Consider the following 23,417-nt stretch of genomic DNA (forward strand, 5'->3'; position numbering starts at 1 on the left):
TAATGAAGAAGAGATTGCTCTGATCTTTGCACTGCCAAATCCATTCTTATACTGCGGAGAAAATTGTTCATCAATTTGGATTGGGAAATTTAAAACTAGCATAGCAATTTTAGCTACAGGGGAAAAACAATTTATATTATTTGATTCTTTTTTTTTTTAGGGTACATTTCCTGATCCTATTAAAAAAAAAAAAAAAAGGAAAAATATGTGTTACTTTTAAAACCATTTTGTAAGGCAAGGTCAGTTTATTAAAAACGACAACAACAAAGTCAAGGCCTTTTGTGTTGGATGTTCTGCAAAAACACCAGGCATGAATTTTCTATGAAATAGCATCACTAGAAACAATGTTAGAGATGGAGTATGAACTTGACGTGGTTACAGTGAGCTCTTTCATGAGGATTTTGTGCTTCCAGAAAACACCTGAATTGACAATAGTAAAACGAGGAATTAACGGAGCTTCTCCTCTGGAGTCTCAGGTTCCAATCTGTCCTCAGTAAGGTGAGGACTCAGGTCCTGACCTTTGTAGACAATGAAGAATGTAAGGAAAGTACAGCACTGATATTTGGGTGCTCTTCAACGCCAATGGGCAGCCTCAGCTCATGAAAGCCAGAAACACAGATACCCCACCATTTCCATCTCAGACTAAGGCAGATTTGCTCACTGCATGAAAGCAGTCAATTGCTGGAGATACCTTATTGCTGACATGTGCAATCTCTGCTTAGTACTGTGCTTTTACAGGGAAAATAAGCAAGTAATCAATAAATGCTTATTGAAAGGAAGAGAATTTGCAGTCACAGAACAGGAAAAAAAGAAAAAATCAGTTCACACAATTAGTAAAACCTGACTCTACTCCTCCAAAAAAAAAAAAAAAAAACCCGCCATAATATTTTTCTATTTCTGATAAGAAAAAAAAAGCACATTTTTTAAATCATACATACATATGCTCTGTAATTATTTTTTAGATGTTCATATATAACAACCCTGGTGGTGCAGCGCTTAAAGCGCTCATCTGCAAACCAAAAGGTTGGTGATTAGAACCCATCATCCTCTCCATAGGAAAAAGATATAGCAGTCTGCTGCTTTAAAGATTTATAGCCTTGGAAGCCCTGTGGGCAGTTCTACTCTGTTCTGTAGGGTTGCTATTAGTCAGAATCGACTGGACCACAGTGGGTTTTGGTCCTTGTATATAATTTTTTTTCTTAAAACGGCAGCATTCTTTTGTTTCTTCCTCTGATGAACTCCCAAACTGGCGATGTCTTCGTCTGAGGGTATAAACAAAATTGGATGAATTTTAGACTCCACTCCATTAAAGTCAAGAAGTAAGGGTACTGTGGTGATTTAAAAAAAAAAAAAAAAATTACTCATATAGTAATTCATTACAAACACATTTAGTTTATTACTTCTAATTAGCAGAGATTTAACCGAGAACAAGACAGAGCCCCTTGATGAACTTACACTGTGGTGTGAAAGGCCAAAACAAAACCCTTCAAAACAGTGTGGGTGATAAATGCCTGTTCACGATGCCATGTGAATAGGACCTAATCCAGTCTTCAGAAGTCAAAGAAAGCTTCCCAAGTGAGGTGATTTCTAATTTGAGCCTTTTTCAGAAAAGGTAGTATCTAAGTTGAACCTCGAAAAAGGGGAAGTTAGCAAATGAAAAATGGGGAGAAAGGGAGGGGTGGGCATCTGAGGAAGAGGGAAGAGTGTGCTAGGCACACATGTAAGAATGAGCATGTCATACTTAAACCAAAAAAACAAAACCCATTGCAGTCAAGTCAATTTCAACTGATAGTGACCCTACAGAACAGAGTAGAACTGCCCCATTGGGTTTCCAGGGCTGTAATCTTTACGAAAGCAGACTGCCAATCTCCCTCCCATATTTCTCCTGCACAGTGGCTGGTGGGTTCACCTTTTGATTAGCAGCTGAGTGCCTTAAACACTGCATCACCAGGGCTTCTTATGTCATACTTAACCATAAATACTACAGTTCTTGGCTTGCTGGAAGGATAAAGAGAAGGATAGAGAATATTAAGAATGAGAAAGTTAAGTGGATGACAAATAATTAAGGGACTCATATCAGACTTGGAGGTTAGAATTTTACCCCAAAGATAATGGGAATTTTAGGAATTTTGACCAGAGAATTTGTGTTTTAGAAAGATCACTTTGACCACAGTGTAAAGTGTGTGTTGAAGAAGATTCTGGAGACTGGTTAGAAGGTAGTAGTGATAGTTTCAGTGAAAGATGGGAACTTAAACCAGGAAAAATGAAAGAAAAATATCATAGCATAGACTATGGAATGTAAGTAATTTGCAGTTGAAAAGGAAACTTGTGATACCATAGGAATTAATCCACATATGATAGACCGGAAAGTTTACAGTTTCCGTAATTTGCTATTGAGCCTATTTTACATATTTGAAAAGGATTAAGAACTCATTTACTAAACATTAAATCAGCAATGAAAGCACTGAAGCCACACTGCTTTCTCTAATGTTGGGTTTTATGACACAGATGGAATTATAAAGACACTAATTAACCCAGTTTATCTCATATTTATGACTGTCAATTCATTCAATTTAACCAACATTGCTGTGTGTCCATGAGTTAGATATTCCAATACACAATTGACCTCATCAAGAATATTTTATCCAAGGCATTTGCAATACTTTGTTTGTAGTTGCATTAAAAATATTCACATGTGGAAGGGTCATGTTGAACAATTTTTTTAAAAGGCAATAGAATATGAAGTGGACAGTATAAGGTGTAAAAATAATTTGAAATGTTGTCTGAACATCAAGAAAAAAAGATCTGTCCCAATCGGTTCCAAATAGGAAACATGGAAATTCCAATCTAGGAAATATGAGCAGGTAAAATGGGCAGTTAGGGCCAAGAAATGCATAGGCCTTGAGGGTTAATATCACTTTTGGATGAAAGAAGTCACTTAATCTTTCTAATGTCTCAGTTTTTTTCTTGTGTAAAATGAAGAAATTCATAGTACCTAAAACTACTAGGGAGTCCCTAGGTGATGCAAACAGTTAAGAGCTAGTCTACTAAGTGAAAGGTGGATGGTTTGAATCCACCAAGAGATGTTATGGAAGACAGACCCGGCAGTCTGCTTTTGTTAGATTACAGCCTTGAAGGCCTATATTGTTACAGCACTCTAATATGTTTATGTTCATTACTCGTTCCATGGGACCTTCAATATTTTTTGCTTTTGCTTTGGCTCTGTGAGGAACTTGCATATCATTTTTCATTTGGAAACCTGATGAGGGTGAGGACAATGATTTCAATAGTCAAACCAAGCAACTTTAGAGATAGTTTAGTACAACACCCTTGTTTTACAGTTGAAGAAACTAAGACATAAAGAATTAAGCAAAATTTTGACAGCTGAAAGAGCTGGAAAGAGAATAGCAATCATAAATGCAAGAAATAATGAAAACTGTACTGAAAACATATAACATGAGGAGGTGTTTTCCCTTTAAACGTTTCCCTTAAAACACATCCATTAATTTTATCTTCTTTGGAAATCAATCAAAGTGATATTTACAAAGACAATATACCAGATGTTAAAAAAAGTTCCTGAGATGAAATCTCGATGTTCTAAAAATGAGGTTAGTCAAAACTAATTATTATAACGAGGTATTAATAATAATATATTTTGCTTAATGTAATTAGGGAGGAAAATAGATACAGTGTAAAAATAGAGTTGCTTAAATCACAGAAAGGGAAAAATGTAAAAAGTATAAAATTGCATATTTTAACAGTGTAATAATTATAATAATATATTATCCCATTACTGTCTAGTCGATTCTCACTCATAGTGACCCTATTGGACAGAGTAGAACTGCCCCATAGGGTTTCCTAGGCTGTAATCTTTAGGGGAGTAGATTGTCAGGTCTCTTCTCCCTCAGATTAGTTGGTGAGTTCGAACCGTGGACCTTTCAGTTAGCAGTTGAGCACTTAATCACTGTGTCATCAGGGCATAAAATCTCAGGAGATTGCCCAATAGGAGAGAATAATCAAGAAGAGCTTTATAATTCCTACAGACATATGGAAGGAATGAACTTGATTTATGATATGGAAATAAATATTTTCTTCTGTACAATTAATTTATATATCAGATATAGAAAAGGCGGTTTCAAGTGTGGATACAAAGAACACGATTGTTTTGAAAATGAGGATGTTCACACTTACATGTAATAAGGTAAATAAAGGTAAACCCAGGATGACCAAATGTTAAAATTCACTACTTTACAAAATATTAAACCCAAAAGGAATTTAGGAATCATCGTCCTACTCATTACGCTTCAGGGTACAAAACTCTGAAGCTTCAACAAAGACTCTGTTAGCTGCCGTAGAGTCAGCCCCAACTCATGGCAACCTCAAGTGTTACAGAACAGTGCTATTCCATAGGGCTTTCTCAGCAGTAATCTTTGTGGAAGCAGCTCATCAAGTCTTTCTTCTGAAGAGGCTCTGGGTGGGTTCAAACTGCCAACCTTTGGGTAACCAGTTTGCACACTCCAGGCTCTTTCTCAACAAAGATGAACACTATTATAACCAACTATTTATTTACTAAACACATTTACTATTCACCCATGCCTCTTACAAACAAGGAATTGTGCTAGACACAGGGGACAAGTTCTCTTCTGTAAGCAAAAACATTATTCTCCAGTTTGGGAGAACTGATATGAACCTCACATCTGTAGGAATAATTATCTTCCTCCTCTCATCTACTCTCTACCTGTGGCTGTTATAGGAGCATCCATACAAGAGAGAGACAAGGAACTCCATGACAGATGAAAATGTTTTCCAGGGTTGTATTCTACATATTGGAAATTCATAGAGATAAATATCACAATTATTGAAAAAAAAAATCTAATATTGGCCATGTAGATGATTTACAAAATATGGGTTGAATATTTTCTAAGCTCTCTGTAGATGTTATTGTTCCTCCAACTGAAAGCAACCCTACGTACAACAGAACTATGCACTGCACAGTCTTGCGGCATATTCATAATTGTTGCTATGCTTGAGCCCATTATTGCAGCCACTGTGTCAATCCATCTCATTGAGTGTCTCTCTCTTTTTCGCTGACCCTGTACTTTACCAAGCATGATGTCCTTTAACTGATCCCTTCTGATAACATGTCCAAATTACGTGAGACGAAGTCTTGCCACCCTTCCTTCTAATGAGCATTCTGTCTGTACTTCTTCCAAGACAGGCTTGCTCATTCTTCTGACAGTTCATGGTATTCAATATTCTTCACCAACACTATAATTCAAAGGCATCAGTTCTTCTTTGGGTCTTCCTTATTCATTGTCCAGTGTTCACATGCATATGAGGCTATTGAAAACACCATGGCTTGCATCAGACACACCTTAGTCCCTAAAGTGACATCTTTGCTTTTTAACACTTTGAAGAGGTCTTTTGCTACAGATTTGCCCAATGCAATATGTTGTTTGGTTTCTTGACTGCTGCTACCATGGCTGTTGATCGTGGATCCAAGTAAAATGAAATCCTTGACAATTTCAATCTTTTCTCCATTTATCATGATGTTGCTCATTGGTCCAGTTGTGAGGATTTTTGTTTTCTTTATGTTGAGGTGTAATCCATACTGAAGACTATAGTCTTTGATCTTCATCAGTAAGTGCTTCAAGTCATCCTCACTTTCAGCAAGCAAGGTTGTGTTATCTGCATATCTCAGGTTGTTGATGAGCCTTCCTTCAATCCTGATGCCTTGTTTTCTTCATATAGTTCAGCTTCTCGGATTATTTGTTCAGCATACAGATTGAATACATCTGGTGAAAGGATACAACCCTGATGCACACCTTGACTTTAAACCATCCATTATTCCATTGTTCTCTTTTAATGACTGCCTCTTGGTACAGGTTCCTCATGAGCAAAATTAAGTGTTCTGGAATTACCATTCTTTGTAATGTTACCTGTAATTTGTTATGATCCATACAGTTGAAGGTCCTTCTTTCTAGTCTGTCTTAGTCTGGAAGTTCCGCTGAAACCTGTCCACCAACGGTGACCCTTCTGGTATTTGAAATACTAGTGGCAAAGCTTCCAGTACCACAGCAACATGAAAGCCACCACAGTATGACAAACTGACAAACACATGGTGGTCTCTGTAGATTGAATAAACAAAACAAACAAACAAACAAACAAACTCATTGCTGTCAAGTCAATTTTGACCCGTAGCAACCCTAGAGGACAAAGTAGAACAGCCCCATAGGGTTTTCAAGGAGCGGTTAGTGGATTTGAACTACTGACTTTTGGTTAGCAGACATACCACTTAACCACTGCACCACTAGGGCTCCAGGTAGATAGAACTTCAAAAAATACTGTTACATAGTGTTACTTGAAAGATTTGTATAACAAATTTGCCTAGATAGAATAGGCAAATTTAAATATTTTTATAACTTGTGTTTCTTTTGCTTATTTTGAAAATTGTCATTTCCTGTAGTTTCTACGTTCATCGTTTACTTGGAAAATTGAAGAAATATACACACTGGGCACAGAAAGCTATTCATCTCAGAAAAATCATAAATTTACATTTCAGATTAATTAAAATGTAATTTTGCCATTCATTGACTCTACATAAGGACATGTAGCCCTGCCAATATATTTTAAAAATAGCACTGATTTCTATTTACTTTATATCATTTCAAATTCTTAGTTTTGAGCTAATAAGTTTTCTTAAGGTGCTTTCCTGAAAATGTGAACTTTTTCTTTAATGGAGTGTAAAATGTACTTTGGGAGTTGTTATGCAAATCTTTCAATTAATACTGTGTAACAGTATTTTTTGAAGTTATGAGACGTAGTGAAATGTATGATATGAGGTCATTTTAATGTTAATACATAAGAATTACTGCACACACATGCCACATCCTCCATTTCATTCCTAGAAAAAAAAAATACTCCTTAGAAGGTAATTCTAAAAGATTTCATCGGGAAAAACATTGTATTTTAAAGAAAAAAAGAACTGCATAAGAATTTTAAAATTCTAAAACATAAAAATATTGTTTTTTCTTGGAAAAACATCACCCACCCAATGCCTTCCCCTACTACCTTATTAAAATCGGGAAACTAGTTTTCTTCACTCTTTAATAGTTAAGTCATAAAATCCTAAACATTTTCAAAGTCAAATGAATGCTAGCTGTAAACCAGGTGCTAAAAAGCAGTATTGCTTTATGTTGAGACAGTTTCTCATTTATGATGTTTTCGATCATTTTTTTCAACAGTAAAAAGTTCCATTTGATTTAGAGATTGTCGTGGAAGTAGCAGTTAAAATTCACTGCAAGTAGAAGAATTTTCAATTACAGGTATTTAGCTGATCCCTACTATACTTATATTGAATCATGTAACCATTCAAATTTAGCAAAGCCAACTATCCTGCGTATGTCTGATTCCTCCATCTAGTCTAAGTCCAACAAAAAAGCCCTGTGGAACATATAATTCTCCCCATCTCATTTCCAAATGTATTTATCACATGAATATACAGATTTCTAAGAAGCATAACCGAATATAAACTGGCTTATAAACAGTTGCTGTCAAGTCACCTCCAGCCCGCGGCAAACCCTCACGTGCCGGAGTAGAATTGCACTCCATAGAGTTTTCAGTGACTGATTTTTTAGAAGTAGATTGCCAGGCCTTCCTTCTGAGGCAACCCTGGATGGACTCGAACCTCCAACTTTTAGGTTAGCAGTGAAGCTTGTTAACTGTACCACCACAGGACAAAAAAAAAAAAAGATTCTTTAAAATAAGAAATCGAATACAACTTAAGTGAAGTAAATTAACTTGTGTGTGTGTACGCTGTGTCTATGACTCAGAACACACTGAAATGTCATGAGGTAGCATCAACTCCATTCACACCATTTGGTGGAGAACTTCATGAAGCTTAATTGTTTTTAACCAACTGAAGGTGATTTCTAAAGAGCCTTAGTAGTGAAAGTACATGTAGGAAAAGAAAGGTAAACTACAAAAAAAAATACAAAGCTTCTGTCTTATGGAACCAGGAGCAATTCTAAGATACAACTTCTTTCTTCATCTTTCGGCTTTCTTGATCTCACCAATCATGATCTTGTTGGTCTCTCATAAAGGAAGCTCAATAATTGCTCTCAGCAGCTATTTATCAACCCATGTGTGATTACCAGAATAGCCCTCAAAGATATTCATGCATTAATCCCTGGAACCTGTTAATACATTATATTACATGATGAAAAGGACCTTGTAAGTGTAATTTAGTTTATGAACCTTAAAATATGGATTATCCAGAAAGGTCCAATCTAATCACATGCATCCTTAAAAGCAGAAAACTTTCTCTAAACAGAGTCTGGGAAATGTGGCGAAGAAAAAATCAGAGAGATTTCAAGTATGAGAAGGGCTTGGCCCCCTATTGCTAACTGGAAGATGGAAAGGGCAACACGACAAGGTGCACAGTCTTAAGAAGCTGAAAAAGGCTCCTAGCTGACAGTGATCAAGAAAATGGAGACCACGGTCCTGCAATGTGTTACTGAATTTCCCAACAACCTGAATGAACTTGGAAGAGGATTCATTCCCAGAGCTTCTAGAAAGGAACACAGCCCACAGACACCTTAATTTCTGCACTGGGAAACACTAAGCAGTTGAACCACTCTGTACCCAGGCTTTTGACTGCAGCACTGGGAGTTAATAAGTGGATGCTATTTTAAGCCACAAAATTTGTAGTAAATTGTTATAAAAATTGTTATAGAGTAATAGAAAACTACTCCCATTGCTGTTGAGTTGATTCCAACTAATAGTGACCCTTTAAGACAGAGTAGAACTGCCCCACAGGGTTTTCAAGGCTGGAATCTTTAAAGAAGCTGGCTGCCATACCTTTCCCCTGTGGTGCAGTTGGTAGGTTCGAAGTGTTGACCTTTCAGCCAAGCAGCCAAGTTACTCAACATTACATTACATTACACTAGATTGCATTATGGAAGGTAACCTGCTCTGCCCAAGGCCAACTGATTTAAGCTCATAATGAAGTAATAATACATATGGCCAGGATTTCGATACATATTTTGGGGTGACACAATTAAATGCATAACAGATCTCAAGCTTATCTGTAAGGCGAAATAATTTAGAGATTCAAAGTGACAATGAAAACAAAACAACGGATACCTGAGTTTTACCACCAAAGTTCATGACTTAATTGGTATGGGGTACAGAATGCGTATCAGGACATTTCAAAAGCTCTCTTCCCAGGAGTTTTGAATATACATCAAAGTTTGAGAATCAATTATCTGCAGTCTCATTGATCCAATAACTTTATCATCTTTACTTGGTGTAATAAATTAAATCGTGTCCCCCCAAAATAAGTATCAATTTAACTAGGCCATGATTCTCAGTATTATGTGATTATCCTCCATTTTGTGATTTGATGTAATTTTCCTATGTGTTGTAAATCCTAATCTCTGTGGTTAATGAAGCAAGATTACATCATGCTAAAGATGATTAGGGTGGGATGCAACATCCTTACTTAGGTCATATCCCTGATCCAATGTAAGGGGAGTTTCCCTGGGGTATGGCCTGTACCACCTTTTATCTTACAGGAGAAGAAGGAGAGAGAAGTGAGCAGAGACATAGGGACCTCATACCTCCAGGAAAGAAGAGTCAGGAGTGCACCCTTTGGATCAGGGGTCCCTGCACTGAGAAGCTCCTAGGCCTACAGGAAGGTTGATGCCAGGGACATTCCCTCCTAGCTGATGGAGAGATAAAGCCTTCTCATGGAGCTGGCACCCCAAATTTGGACTTCTGGCATCCCAGACTGTGAAAGAATAAATTTCTATTTGTTAAAGCCATCCACTTGTGGTATTTCTCTTATAGCAGAACTAGAAATCTAAGACAGAATTTGGTACCAAGGAGAAGGAGGTGCTGCTCTAACAGACGTCTAAACTGTGGAAGAGGACGTGAAACTGTGAATGGTTAGAGTCTGGAAGAGTTTTATTAAAGTGCCTAGTAGGAAAAGTCTAGACTGTCTTGAAGAGATTGTTGGTGGAATTTTGGATATCAAAGACAGTTCCAGAGAAGTCAACTGTAACATCATAAACAGTGCAGATGTCAAGAAGCAGGGACAGAGAAACAGCAGCAGCAGAACAAGAAAACTGGTACAAGATGGCACAGGAGCTGACCCACAGAGTGAGAGAGCTGAGTGGCTTTGCACAGGAAAATTTATGGTGGAGTGGGGTGCCTCCAGGCACTTAACAGTAGAGCTAAAGAGCTTTGGAACACTTGCCTGAGCAAGGCAAATCCTGGGCCTGCCCAAGTGCCCAAGGGGCTAAGAAGGCGAGGAACCACGAAGAGACAAGGAACACAGGAAGCAGAGCCGCCTCAGTCTCAAAGAGTAAGGCCATATATTTGGGTTCTCAAAGGGTGAAACCATGGCCTGATGTATCTCAAAGGGGGGGCCACAGCCGCCTAAGTTTCAGAGGGTCAGATCTTCACTAACTCGGTTCCAAGAGTGAGGCTGCCATTCACGAGTTTCAGAGGGATGGAGTCCGACCTGCTGCCTAAAGCTGAGGGGGCACAGCTTGCATACCAAAGGCAAGGGGCAGAAGAAAAGGGCCCACCAGGGCCAGTGGGGTGGGGTCACCACTCAGACAGATTAGGAGAATGGGGCTGCCAAAATCCAAGGGAGCAGAGTTGCCTTTCCAGTGGGCCTAGAAGGCAGAGCTGAAGTCCAGGGCTGTAGGGCCTCCACCCAGAATCTGGAGAGTGTGGCCTAAGTGGTGTCAGAGATCAGAGGATTTATTTCCTTGATAGCTAATGTAATGTTTTCTGCTGACTTACTTAATGTCCGTTGTCCCATCTTTCCCTCCAATTTCCCCCATTTGTAATGGAAATGGCTACCTTGTGCCCATTCTACCACTGTATTTTAGAAGCAGATAACTTGTATTCTAGATTTCACAGATGAAGAGAAATTTCACCCCAGGAGATTTTGGACTCGGAGTTGATTTCAGACTTTTGGGTTGATATGATATGGTGAATGTGTTTTCCATTTGATAAGGACATGAATTTTGGGGGGACAAAGGGTGGAATGTCATGGATTGAATTGTGTCATGGATTGAATTATGTACCCCCCGAAATATGTGTCTCCCACATGTCTGTCAGTTTCTTCTACTGGGGGCTTTTGCATGTTTTTTGTGATGCAGGAAGCTATGCCACCGGTTTCAGATACCAGCAGGGCCACCCATGGAGTACAGGTTTCAGCTGAGCTTCCAGACTAAGACAGACTAGGAAGAAGGGCCTGGCAGTTTATTTCTGAAAAAAATTAGCCAGTAAAAACCTTATGAATAGCAGCGGAACATTGTCTGATATGGTGCTGGAAGATGAGCCCCCCAGGTTGGAAGGCACTCAAAAGATGACTGGGGAAGAGCTGCCTCCTCAAAGTAAAGTCGACCTTAATGATGTGGATGGAGTCAAGCTTTCAGACCCTTCATTTACTGTTGTGGCATGACTCAAAATGAGAAGAAATAGCTGCAAACATCCATTAATAATCAAAACTTGGAATGTAGGAAGTATGAATATAGGAAAATTGGAAACCATCAAAAATGAAATGGAGTGCATAAACACTGATATCCTGGGCATTAGTGAGCTGAAATGCACTGGTACTGGCCATTTTGAATCAGGCAATCACATGGTCTACTATGCCGGGGATGACAACTTGAAGAGGAATGGCATTGCATTCATCATCCAAAAGAACATTTCAAGATCTATCCTGAAGTACAATGTTATCAGTGATAGGATAATATTCATAAGCCTAGAAGGAAGACCAGTAAATACTACTATTATTCAAATTTATGCACCAACCATTAAAGCCAAAGATGAAGAAATCGAAGATATTACCAACTTCTACAGTCTGAAATTGATTGAACATCCAATGAGGATCATTGATAATTACTGGTGATTGGAATGTGAAAGTTGGAAACAAAGAAGAAGGATCAGTAGTTGGAAAATATGGCTTTGGTGATAGAAATGATGCCAGAGATTGTATGATAGAATTTTGCAAGACTAACAAATTCTTCACTGCAAGTACCTTTTTTCACCAACATAAATGGCAACAATACACATGGACCTAGCCAGCTATAATACAAGGAATCAAATCAACTACATATGTGGAAAGAGAGGATGGAAAAGCTCAGTATTATCAGTCAGAACAAGCCAAGGCCCGACTAAGGAAAAGACCAGCAATTATTCATATACAAGTTCAAGTTGAAACTGAAGAAAATTAGAACAAGTCCATAAGAGCCAAAATACAATTTTGAGTATATCTCACCTGAATTTAGAGACCTTCTCAAGAATAGATTTGACACTTTGAACACTACTGACTGAAGACTAGACGAGTTATGGAATGACATCAAGGACATCATACATTGTATATGATGAAGAAGGCAAGAAGTCATTAAAAAGAAAGAAAAGACCAAAATGGATGTCAGAAGAGACTCTAAAGCTTATTTTACATGTCGAGTAGCTAAAGTGAAAGGAAGAAATGATGAAGTAAAAGAGCTAAATAGAAGGCTTCAAAGGGCAGATCCAGAAGACAAAGTATTGTAAGGACATGTGCCATGACCGAGAGATAGAAAACCAAAAGGGAAGAACACGGTCTGCATTTCTCAAGCTGAAAGAACTGAAAAAAAAAAAAAAAAATTCAAGCCTCGATTTACAATATTGAAGAATTCTATGGGGAAAATATAAAATGACACAGGAAGCATCAAAGTAGATTGAAGAAATACACAGAGTCACTATACCAAAAAGAGTTGGTCAATGTGCAGCTATTTCAAGAGGTGGCATATGATCAGGAACCAATGGTACTGAAGGAAGAAGTTCAAGCTGCACAGAAGGCACTGGTGATAAACAAGGCTCTAGAAACTGACGGAATACTAACTGAGATGTTTCAACAAACAGATGCAGCGTTGGAAGTGCTTGCTTGTCTGCGCCAAGAAATTTGGAAGACAGCTACCTGGCCAACTGACTGGAAGAGATCCATATTTAAGCCTATTCCCAAGAAAGGTGATCCAAAGGAATGCAGCAATTATAGAACAATATCATTAATATCACATGCAGGTAAAACTTTGCTGAAGATCATTCAAAAATGGCTGCAGCAGTACATTGACAGAGAACTGCCAGAAATGCAAGCTGGATTCAGATGAGGGCGTGGAACCAGGGATATCATTGCTGATGTCAGATGGATTCTGGTTGAGAGCAGAGAATACCAGAGGGAGGTTTACCTGTGTTTTATTGACGATGCAAAGGCATTCGACTGTGTGGATCATAACAAATTATGGATAACGTTGCAAAGAGTGGGAATTTCAGAACAATTAATTATGCTCGTGAGAAACCTGTACGTAGATCAGTAGGCAGTTGTTGGAACAGAACAAGGGGATACTGCGTGGTTTAATGTCAAGAAAGGTGTGTCTCAGGGTTGTATCTTTTCACCATGCCTATTAATGTATATGCTGAGTAAATAATACAAGAAGCTGAATTTTATGAAGAAAAATGTGGCATCAGCATTGGAGGAAGACTCATTAACAACCTGCGTTATGCAGATGCCACGACTTTTCTTGCTGAAACTGAAGAGGACTTGAAGCACTTACTGATGAAAATCAAAGACCACAGCCTTCAGTATGGATTACACCTCAACATAAAGAAAACGAAAATTCTTACAACTGAACCAATAAGCAACATCATGATAAACAGAGAAAAGACTGAAGTTGTCAAGAATTTTGTTTTACTTGGATCCACAATCAACACCCATGGAAGCAGAAGTCAAGAAATCAGAGGATGCATTGCATTAGGCAAATCTGCAAAAGACCTCTTTAAAGTGTTGAAAAACAAATATATCACCTTGAAGACTGAAGGTAGCCTGACCCATGCCATGGTGTTTTCAATTTTTGTCTCATATGCATTCGAAAGCTGCGTGATAAATAAGACAGAAGAAGAATTGACACCTTGTTGGAGAAGAATATCGAGTATACCAGGGACTGCCAGAAAAATGAGCAAGTCTGTCTTGAGAGAAGTACAGCCAGGGGAAGACTGATGACAAGCACCTTCCTTCAGAGCCAACAGACAGAGAAAGACTTCCCCTGGAGCTGATGCCCTAAATATGGACTTCTAGCCTACTAGGCTCTAAGAGAATGAATTTCTGTTTGTTAAAGCCATCTACTTGTGTTATTTCTGTTATAGCAGCACTAGATGACTAAGACAAATTATTTCCCCTAAAATACGTGTCAGCTGGAAACCCTGGTGGCGTAGTGGTTAAGTACTAAAGCTGCTAGCCAAAGGGTCGGCAGTACGAATCCGCCAGGCGCTCTTTGGAAACTCTGTGGGGCAGTTCTACTCTGTCCTATAGGGTCGCTAGGAGTCGGAATCAACTCCACAGCACTGGGGTATGTGTCAGCTTGGTTAGGGCATGATTCCCAGTATTGTGTGGTTGTTCTCCATTTTATGATTTGATGTGATTTTCCTATGTATTGAAAATCCTAATTTCTGCCTGTGGTTAATGAGGCAAAATCAGGTTATGTTAAAAATTATTAGGGTGGAATACAACACTCTTACTTAGGTCACAACCCTGATCCAATGTAAGGGGGTATCCCTGGGGTGTGGCCTGCATCACCTTTTATCTTATAAGAGATAAAAGGCGAGAGAAGTGAGCAGAGAGATAGGGACCTCATACCACAAAGAAAGAACAAAGAGAAGAGCACGTCCTTCGGGCCTGGGGTCTCTGCAGTGAGAAACTCCTAGATTCATGGAGAGATTGATGACGGGAACCTTCCCCCAAAGTCTACAGAGACAAAAACCCTTCCTCTGGAGCTGGCACCCTGAAGTTGGGCTTCTAGCCTCCTAGATTGTGGGAGAATAAATTTGTTTGTTAAAGCCATCTACTTGTGGTATTCCTGTTATAGCAGCACTAGATAACTAGGACACTTGGTACTCTGACATCTATTTGATGTTCTTATTTACATCCACTATAAATATGCCATAAAATAGAATTTGTTTTCTTACACCATTTCGAATACTGCCTAAAGTATAAATTCATAAACTAGCATCAATCAGATTTTTATTTCCATTTTATCATTATCATGATCAAAAGTACAGGACTCAATTACCCATGTCTGTTCCTACCTTCTGAATATTTTCATCTAGGACACTGAATAGAAATTAATTCTGATGAGCACAGCAACTTTGCCTTTCTTTACACTGACAGTTCTACAACCTAGAATAATGCCTGGTAAACACTAGTGCACCGTAGTTGTTATTAGCCACTGTCAAGTAGGCCCCAAACTCATGGCTACCCCATACACAACAAAACAGAATGCTGCCCAGTCCTGCACCGTCCCCACGATTGGTTGTGGACTGAACCATTGTGTTCCATTGAATTTTCATCACTGATTTTTTAATTAGATTGCCAAACTTTTCTTCTGGTATATACTAGAGACTCCATAAAAATATTTTTGGAATAGACGAATGACTGAATGGAAGTTAGCCAAGTTCCATTCTTTTTAGAAAAAAGAAGAAAAAAATATGTCTTGACCTTAGAAGGCAATGTAGCAGAGGCTTAAAGCTGAGTCTGAGAGTATGGCTGTGATGAGGCTCTGCTATGAGAACAGGGCTGTGAGTCTCTGCCCCATCACCGTACATCCCCTTAGCGTTCTGAAAGAGTGAGTGTAGGACGTGGTCATGAGAGTAGCAGCGAGGGCCTGGACACAACAGAAATCTCAATGTATGGCCACTGCGGAGAAAGATATATTATTCAGGAGGCTTTTATTTTCAGGTGCTATGAACCCTGTTCCAACCACTAACATAAACACTGTCTGGTAAGAAGGAAGAATATAAAATACAGAAGGAGAAAAATATAGAAAGAACTTACAGATTAGCACATTGTAGGCATGAAAACCTGAAGTAAACAAAAATGGAATTACTCGAAATTTTAATTGCTAGGAATGAAAGATGTGCTGATGAGAATTTCACTGCTTATCCTCTCATTTTAAATGGCAGAAAAGAAACAGGTTAAAAATTACCTAGCTTGATGAAGTTAAAAAAGGCTTGGAAATACTCAACAAGGTAAAGCAAACAAGTTTTCACAACAGGGATCTTTCATCTAAACCTATTGCATCATTTCTGAGGCATAGTGACACTATACGACATAGCAGAACTACCTCATAGTGTTTCCAAGGGTGTCCATCTTTATGGAAGCAGACTGCCAGATATTTCTCCTGAGGAGTGGCTGTTGGCTTTGAGCCACCGTCCTTTCACTTGACAGCCAAGCATTTAATGACTGCACCACCAGGGCTCCTTGATCTTTCAACTACTGGTGTTAAAACCTTGAGAAATTTTGTAACTAATCTGGGAGCCACATTTTCCCCAAATGCACTGGGGATAATCCTGCAGTTGTTTGGAAGATTATCAATAATACATTTAAAATGACTAGTCCTGTGCCTTGTACAAGGTAGGTTATCATTCAAATATTAGTTCCCTTCTCACTTCCCTTTTGCCTGTCCCATCCTATCTGAAGTATGATCTCATCAATCACGTAGACATTTTCATGTCCATTTTTATATCATCAAGGTCGAGTACTGTGAAAATTTGTTGAATGAACAAACCATAAAGATGGTGGATATTATTTTGAGTTTCAGTTGTTTTTTTGGGGGGGGGTGGGTGCATCATACACATGAAGTTGTAAAACTTGCTTAATAAATGAACTTTTTAAAAATTCTCATTATGCACCTTGTATGAGGCATACCCAGAGATATCAGGTACATTTAAAAATGTACGGATGGATCTGTTCTTTGGAGCTCAGAGTTTACTTCAGGACACTGAAAATAAAACAGCAATTTAATGGGATAAATGTCTTGATAGGACATGAATAAACCTAAGGAAAACAATGCAGGCATTTGGTTTACAATATTTTTGGGTGCAGCTGGTTTCAATTTCAAAACTCTTAATAATCTCAAGGCTGAGTCCATTCCAGTGACTGTTCACATCTATTATTACAGCAGAACAATCAGGAAAGAAAAGCAGAAAGATGTGGGGGAATGGCGGCTATAGAGGCATCAGCTGTTCCTTGTTTTACAGACTTTTTCTTTCTTTTCCCTACCTCCTGCTCTCTAATTACATCCAAATGGTTCTCTCATTTGTTTTCTTGGCTCTTTTGTCTGAAATATGGTGCCAGTAATACATGCCATCTTCATTTGGCTCCTTTCTCTCTTACATGCACTGCTAACCTATTGTTTTTTGTAAAAATATAGAACTTATCAATTCTTTCTCACACCTGTCATAGTGCTTCAGGTTGACACAGTGATACATTTTATGATTAAAAATTGAGTCACCAGAGAGTAAACGTACCGAGACCATCATCCCTGCCACTCCTTTCTAATCAAGCCATGAATGGACACAGAAGGCACCCATGGGTAGATCTTACTTTGTGAAATATTCACAAATAAATTGTCTTATAATAACAGTATTATCATCATATTGACAATTATAAAAATGCATAATTTTTGGATATTCATGCTGTGAGAAAATGGAGATAAGTACATTGTTTGTGCAAGTAAAAACTGGGACAATTTTCATGGAGGGCTACTGGCCAATACCACCACCTGTCTGCTGGTTTGTAGTACTGTGGTGGCTTGGGTATAGCTGTGATGCTGGAAGCTATGGCACCAGTATTTCAAATACCAATAAGGTCATCCACGGGGGACAGTTTTCAGAGGAGCTTCCAGACTGAGAGAGACTAGGAAGAAAGGCCTGGTGATCTACTTCCAAAAATTAGCCAATGAAAACCTTATGAATCACAATAGGACATTGCCTGACGAGCTTTCTTTGGATATGTCATCAGGAAGGAACGATCTCTAGAGGAGGACATTTTGTTCAGTAAAATAGAGAGCCAGCAAGAGTGAGAGAGTCCCTTGGTGAGATGGGTTGGCACAGTAGCCACAATAACGGTCTTGAACATATGGCGATCGTGAGGGTGATGCAGGATCGAGTGTTTCATTCTGTTGTACTTAAGTTCAACGTAACTGGTGTTGACTTGGTGGCAGCCATCTATTTACCTATTTACTGGCCAATTTAGTATAAATTTTAAAATGTGCAATGTTCTTTTTCTTGTACTTCTACTTATAAAAACATAACCAAAGAAAATTACTTCAAATTTGTATGTACAAGCATACTTATTGAAAAATTTGGTAACAGCTGGGAAAAATACAATTCCATTAATATGTGATTGATTAAATAAATTGTAACATAAACAAAATATGCAGAGCACCTTCCTTGCCTTTATCAAAACAGGTTTGAATCATGACAAATTCCATAATAATTCCTGTGCTTCTAATCCCACCTCCCTGTATCATCTTTATTATTACTTGAGTTATTTTGTCTTTCTCACATATTAATTTATTATATTCCTTCCAAAGGCCTCCCATTCATTTTGAGCAAGATTTCTTAGCCTGATATGTGTGAAACTGAAGGAAGGGTGGAAATCAGAAAACGAAATGGGGCAAGGAAGTAAGAGGCCTATTATCAAGAATTTTGCTTTCAATGCAATGAAAATTAGTCATAAAATCCACATTTACTTTGTAATATAGTAATATGAAGCTGTGGGGATGATGTTAGCCTCGCATTGCTGGTGACTGTTTTATTTGCTGTGTGCTAAGACTTGCCTGATAATCAGGCTAATACAAAGGAAAAAAAGAGAAAGGAGGGGAAGAGAAAGAAGGAAATAGGAACGAGAAAGATAGGGGAGGGTCGGGGGAGAGAAGGGAAAATCAAGACAGAGAACTGATGGATTCTTTTAAACCCTCAGATCCGTCTGTGCGTGAAACCCAGTCAGGAAATTTTTCCTCTAGGTAAACAATAAGTCAACCCTGCTGTTCTTATTCCTCCAAAATATTTTGAATCAGCTCCTTGTTAATTGTATTTTTAAAATCTTTAGTATGGCATTGGAGCAACTAGTTGAAGTTCTTCAAACACAGCACGATATCTCTGTCTCTGAATTTTGCGCATGCTGGTGGTCTCTCTGGTTAGGAATGACATTTCCTCCCTTAAACCTCCCCCCAAAAAACCCATTGTTGTTAAGTCAATTCCGATTCATAGCAACTCTATAGCTACCCTATAGGAAAGAGTACAGCTGCCCCACAGGGCATCCAAGGAGCAGCTGACGGATTCTAACTGCTGACCTTTTGGATAACCGCCTAAATTCTTAACCACTGCACCACTAGGGCTCCTTCCCTTATCCACCTAAAAAAATCTACCATCAAAAAAACAGAAAATAACAAATGCTGAAGAGATTGCAGGAAGAAGGGAACACTTATGCACTGTTAGTGGGAATGTAAAATGGTGCAACCATTTTGGGAAATGATATGGCCCCTCCTTAAAAAGTGAGAAATAGAAATACCATACAATTCAGCTATCCCACTCCTAAGAATATATCCTAGAGAAATAAGAGCTGTAACGTGAAGAGACATCTGCACACTCATGCTCATTGCAGCATTATTCACAATAAAAAATAGATGGAAACAACCTAAGTGCCCATCGAGTGCTGAATGGATAAACAAATTATGGTACCTACGCACAATGGAATACTACTCAAGGATAAAGAGCAATGGCGAGTCTGTGAAACATCTGACAACCCGGATGAACCCGGAGGGAATTATGCTGAGTGAAATAAGTCAAGCACAAAAGGACAAATATTGAATGACGCCACTATTAGAAAAAAAACCAAGAAATGTTTACACTAAGAATAAAACAATTTTCAATGGTTTTCATGGAAGGAAGGAATGGGGAGGGGAAATTACTAACTAGATAACTTTGGTGAAGGGAAAGACAACACACAGTATAGGGGAAGTCAGCACAACTTGACCAAGGCAAAGTCATCAAAGCTCCCTAGACACATCCAAACACCTTGAGGGACTGAGTTACTGGGGCTGAGGGCTGGGGATCATTGTCTTGCAGACATCTAGGTCAATGGGCATAACATAGTTCATAAATAAAATGTTCTATATCCTACTTTGGTGAGTAACATCTGAGGCTTTAAAGGCTTGTGAACGGCCATTTAAGATACATATATTGGCCCCATTACATTTGGAGCTAAGGAGAATGAAGAAAACAAAAGATGTAAGGAAAATATCAGTCCAAAGTACTAATGGGCCACATGAACTACAGCCTCCACCAGCCTGAGCCGAGAAGAACTAGATGGTGGCCAGCCATCGCCACTGACTGCTCTGACAGGGATCACAATAGAGGGTCCCAGACAGAGTGGGAGATAAGTGTAGGAGGACTTAAATCCACAAAAAAAAGACCAGATGTCCTGGTCTGACAGAGACTGGAGAAAACCCCGAGACTATAGCCCCTGGACACCCGCTGACTCAAAATAGGAGCCACCTTTCAGCCAAAGCCTAGACAGGTTGGGGTTAAGAGCTTGGCTGCTAGCCCAATGGTCAGCAGTTTGAATCTAGCAGCCACTCCTTGGCAACCCCATGGGGCAGTTTTACTCTTTCCTAGAGGTTCGCAATGAACAATAGGTTTTTATAAAACAAAGAATAACACACGTGAGGAAACTGCTTCTTAATTCTATCAGGTATATGAGACCAAATGGGCAACACTAGCCCAAAAGCAAAGACAAGAAGGCAGAAGGGACAGGAAAACTGGATGAATGGACATGGAGAACCCAGGGTGGAAAGGGAAAGGGGGCGAGTGCTGACTCATTGCAGGTACTGTAATCAATGTTACAAAACAATTTGTGTATAAATTTTTGAATGAAAAACTAATTTGTGCTATAAACTTTCACTTAAACACAACTAGGTTAAAAAAAAAAAAGAAACAAAAACATCTACCACCCAACCTGTCTAAGTTCAGTTGACATTTCTTCAGGAAGCTCACCCGAGAGAATTTATTTTCTTCTCTCCACTGCATTTTGCAGATAGCTATACTACAGCAATGAACTGAAAATTCTTGTGCTTTGTTACCCTTCTTCTGCATCATTTTCTTATCACTGAAATGTAAATCTTTCAGTGGAAAGTAAGGTATAAAGAAACAGAAAACTTGGTGAAAAAAGCATCACCGATCTACAATTCAATACATAGCTTTTTGGGCCAATCAAGCCAGTTACTAACAATAAGTGAAATTTTACTCTTTCAATGTTTCCTTTTACACTTTTGCTTGAGTCAATTTACATTTCTTAGGAGGAATAGTCTGTCTCTAACATGTTTACTGTCCCTATTTTTACTTGGGAATTCATGAGGCAGTTTTTCTCATTAACTTCCCTTTTTCCCCAGAAACTTCTGGGTCACTTTAAATTCTTAATAACTTCAGACACCATGGACTTGCTATCAATTTGCGCCATGGAAATAGATGATTTTTAGTAGAAAATAAACTGTATATATCCATGGAATAATGAATATGAGAATATAATGGCTTCACCTTATTTTACTGTATAGGATTCTGAGTCATAGCCCTCAATTCAAGCTCGAATTTGCCACTATAGCTATAAGTTTGTGATTTTGAGCAAATTAGCTTTCAGAATATCTGTTTCATGTTCAGAAAATATGGATAATACCACAAGGCTAAACTCACACTAAGAGAAGATAATGTAAGTGAAAATCTTTTGTATCCTCTAAAATGCCAGTTTGATCTAGCAGAAAAGAGGTCACCATGGCCTAGAGAAAGAGTTTCAGTAGAGGGGTGAGTGTGAGGGCAAAATTGCAGTAGAATTTGGAGTTAATGGAAAATGAATAGGGACCAACAAATTCCTTCAAGAAATTTGGCTTTGAAATAGCGGAAGAGCAAAGGGCAAATCTGAAGGGTGTTATACAGCTGAAAGAGGTTTTCTTCCTCCATGCCTCCCTTATTTATTATTATTATTATTGGATGCAGTAGAGTTAATAGGGAGAGAGAATTGAGAGAAAGGGAACAAAAAGAGAAGAATCAATGGCTCGAGTCTAAGCTGATTTCAGAAAGCATGTTATTCAGAGAAGAAATATTAATGATCTTCTACCTCTGTAAGCATCAATGACTGATGCTGCATCATAAAGAGGAAAAAGCCAAAGGTGGAGACAAGTGAATTTGTAGAGTTGGTTGAAGGAAAGTAAGCGAGTAATTATTCTTTTTTTTTGCAAATTAGTTTCTCATTAAAATTAATATACATATTGTTTTGTGACATTGGTTGCCAACCCCACAACAGGTCAACACTCTCCTCTACTAGACCTTGGGTTTCCCATTACCAGCTTCCCTGTCCTCTCCTGTCCTCTCCTGCCTTCTCGTTCTTGCACCTGGGCTAGTCTCATTTTGCTTTGTGGGACTAATTATTCTTTGAAGTATTATTACTGTACTTTAGATGAAGGTTTGCAGAACAAACTAGCTTCTTATTAAACAATTAGTACATATAGTTTTGTGACATTGGTTCCCAGCCCCATGACATGTCAACAGTCTCTGTTCTCTACCTTGGGTTCCCAATCACCAGATTTCCCCGTCCCCTTCTACCTTCTAGTCCTGGTCTTGCGTGCCCCTTTAGTCTTGTTGTGTTTTATGGGTCTGTCTAATCTCTGGCAGAAAGGTGGACCTCAGGAGTGATTTCATTACTGAGCTAAAATGGTGTCTGGGGGCCATACTCTCAGGGCTTCTCCAGACTTTGTCAGGACAGTATTTATGGTCTTTTATTGTGAGTTAGAATTTTGTTCTACATTTTTCTCCAGCTCTGTCTGGGACCCTTTACTGTGATCCCTGTCAGAGAGCAGTCAGTGGTGGTAGCTGGGCACCATCTAGTTGTGCAGGACTCAGTCTGGTGGAGGCCATGGTCCATTAGTCCTTTGGACTTATCTTTGCCTTGTGTCTTTGGTTTTCCTTATTCTTCCTGCTCCAGATGGGGTGGGAACAGTGGAGTATCTTAGACAGCCACACACAAGCTTTTAAGTCCCCGGACGCTACTCACCATAGTGGAATGTAGAATGTTTTCTTTATAAATTACATTATGCCGATCGAGCTAGATGTCCCCTGAGACCATGATTCCTAGCCCTAGCCCAACAAATTGGTACCTCAGGTTATTTGGATTTGTCTGTGAAACTTCCATGACCTTGCCTTGGTCAAATTGTGCTGACCTTCCCAGTATCGTGTACAGTCTTACCCTTAACCAAAGTTACCGGTTCTGTATTGTCTGGATAGTGTTTTTCCCTCCTCACTTCTCCCCCACCTCATAACCATCAAAAGTTGTTTCTATGTGAAAACCTTCTCAGGAGTTTTTATAATAGTGGTCTTATACAGTTTTTGCCCTTTTGTAATTGACTTACTTCGCTCAGCATAATACCTTCCAGATTAATCCATGTTGTGAGATGTTTAGAAGATTCATCATTGTTCTGTACTGTTGTGTAGTAGTCTATTGTGTGTATGTACCATAGTTTATCTATTCA

This window comes from Loxodonta africana, chromosome 17 (assembly GCF_030014295.1).
Source record: "Loxodonta africana isolate mLoxAfr1 chromosome 17, mLoxAfr1.hap2, whole genome shotgun sequence".
In the NCBI taxonomy this organism is placed as follows: Eukaryota; Metazoa; Chordata; class Mammalia; order Proboscidea; family Elephantidae; genus Loxodonta; species Loxodonta africana.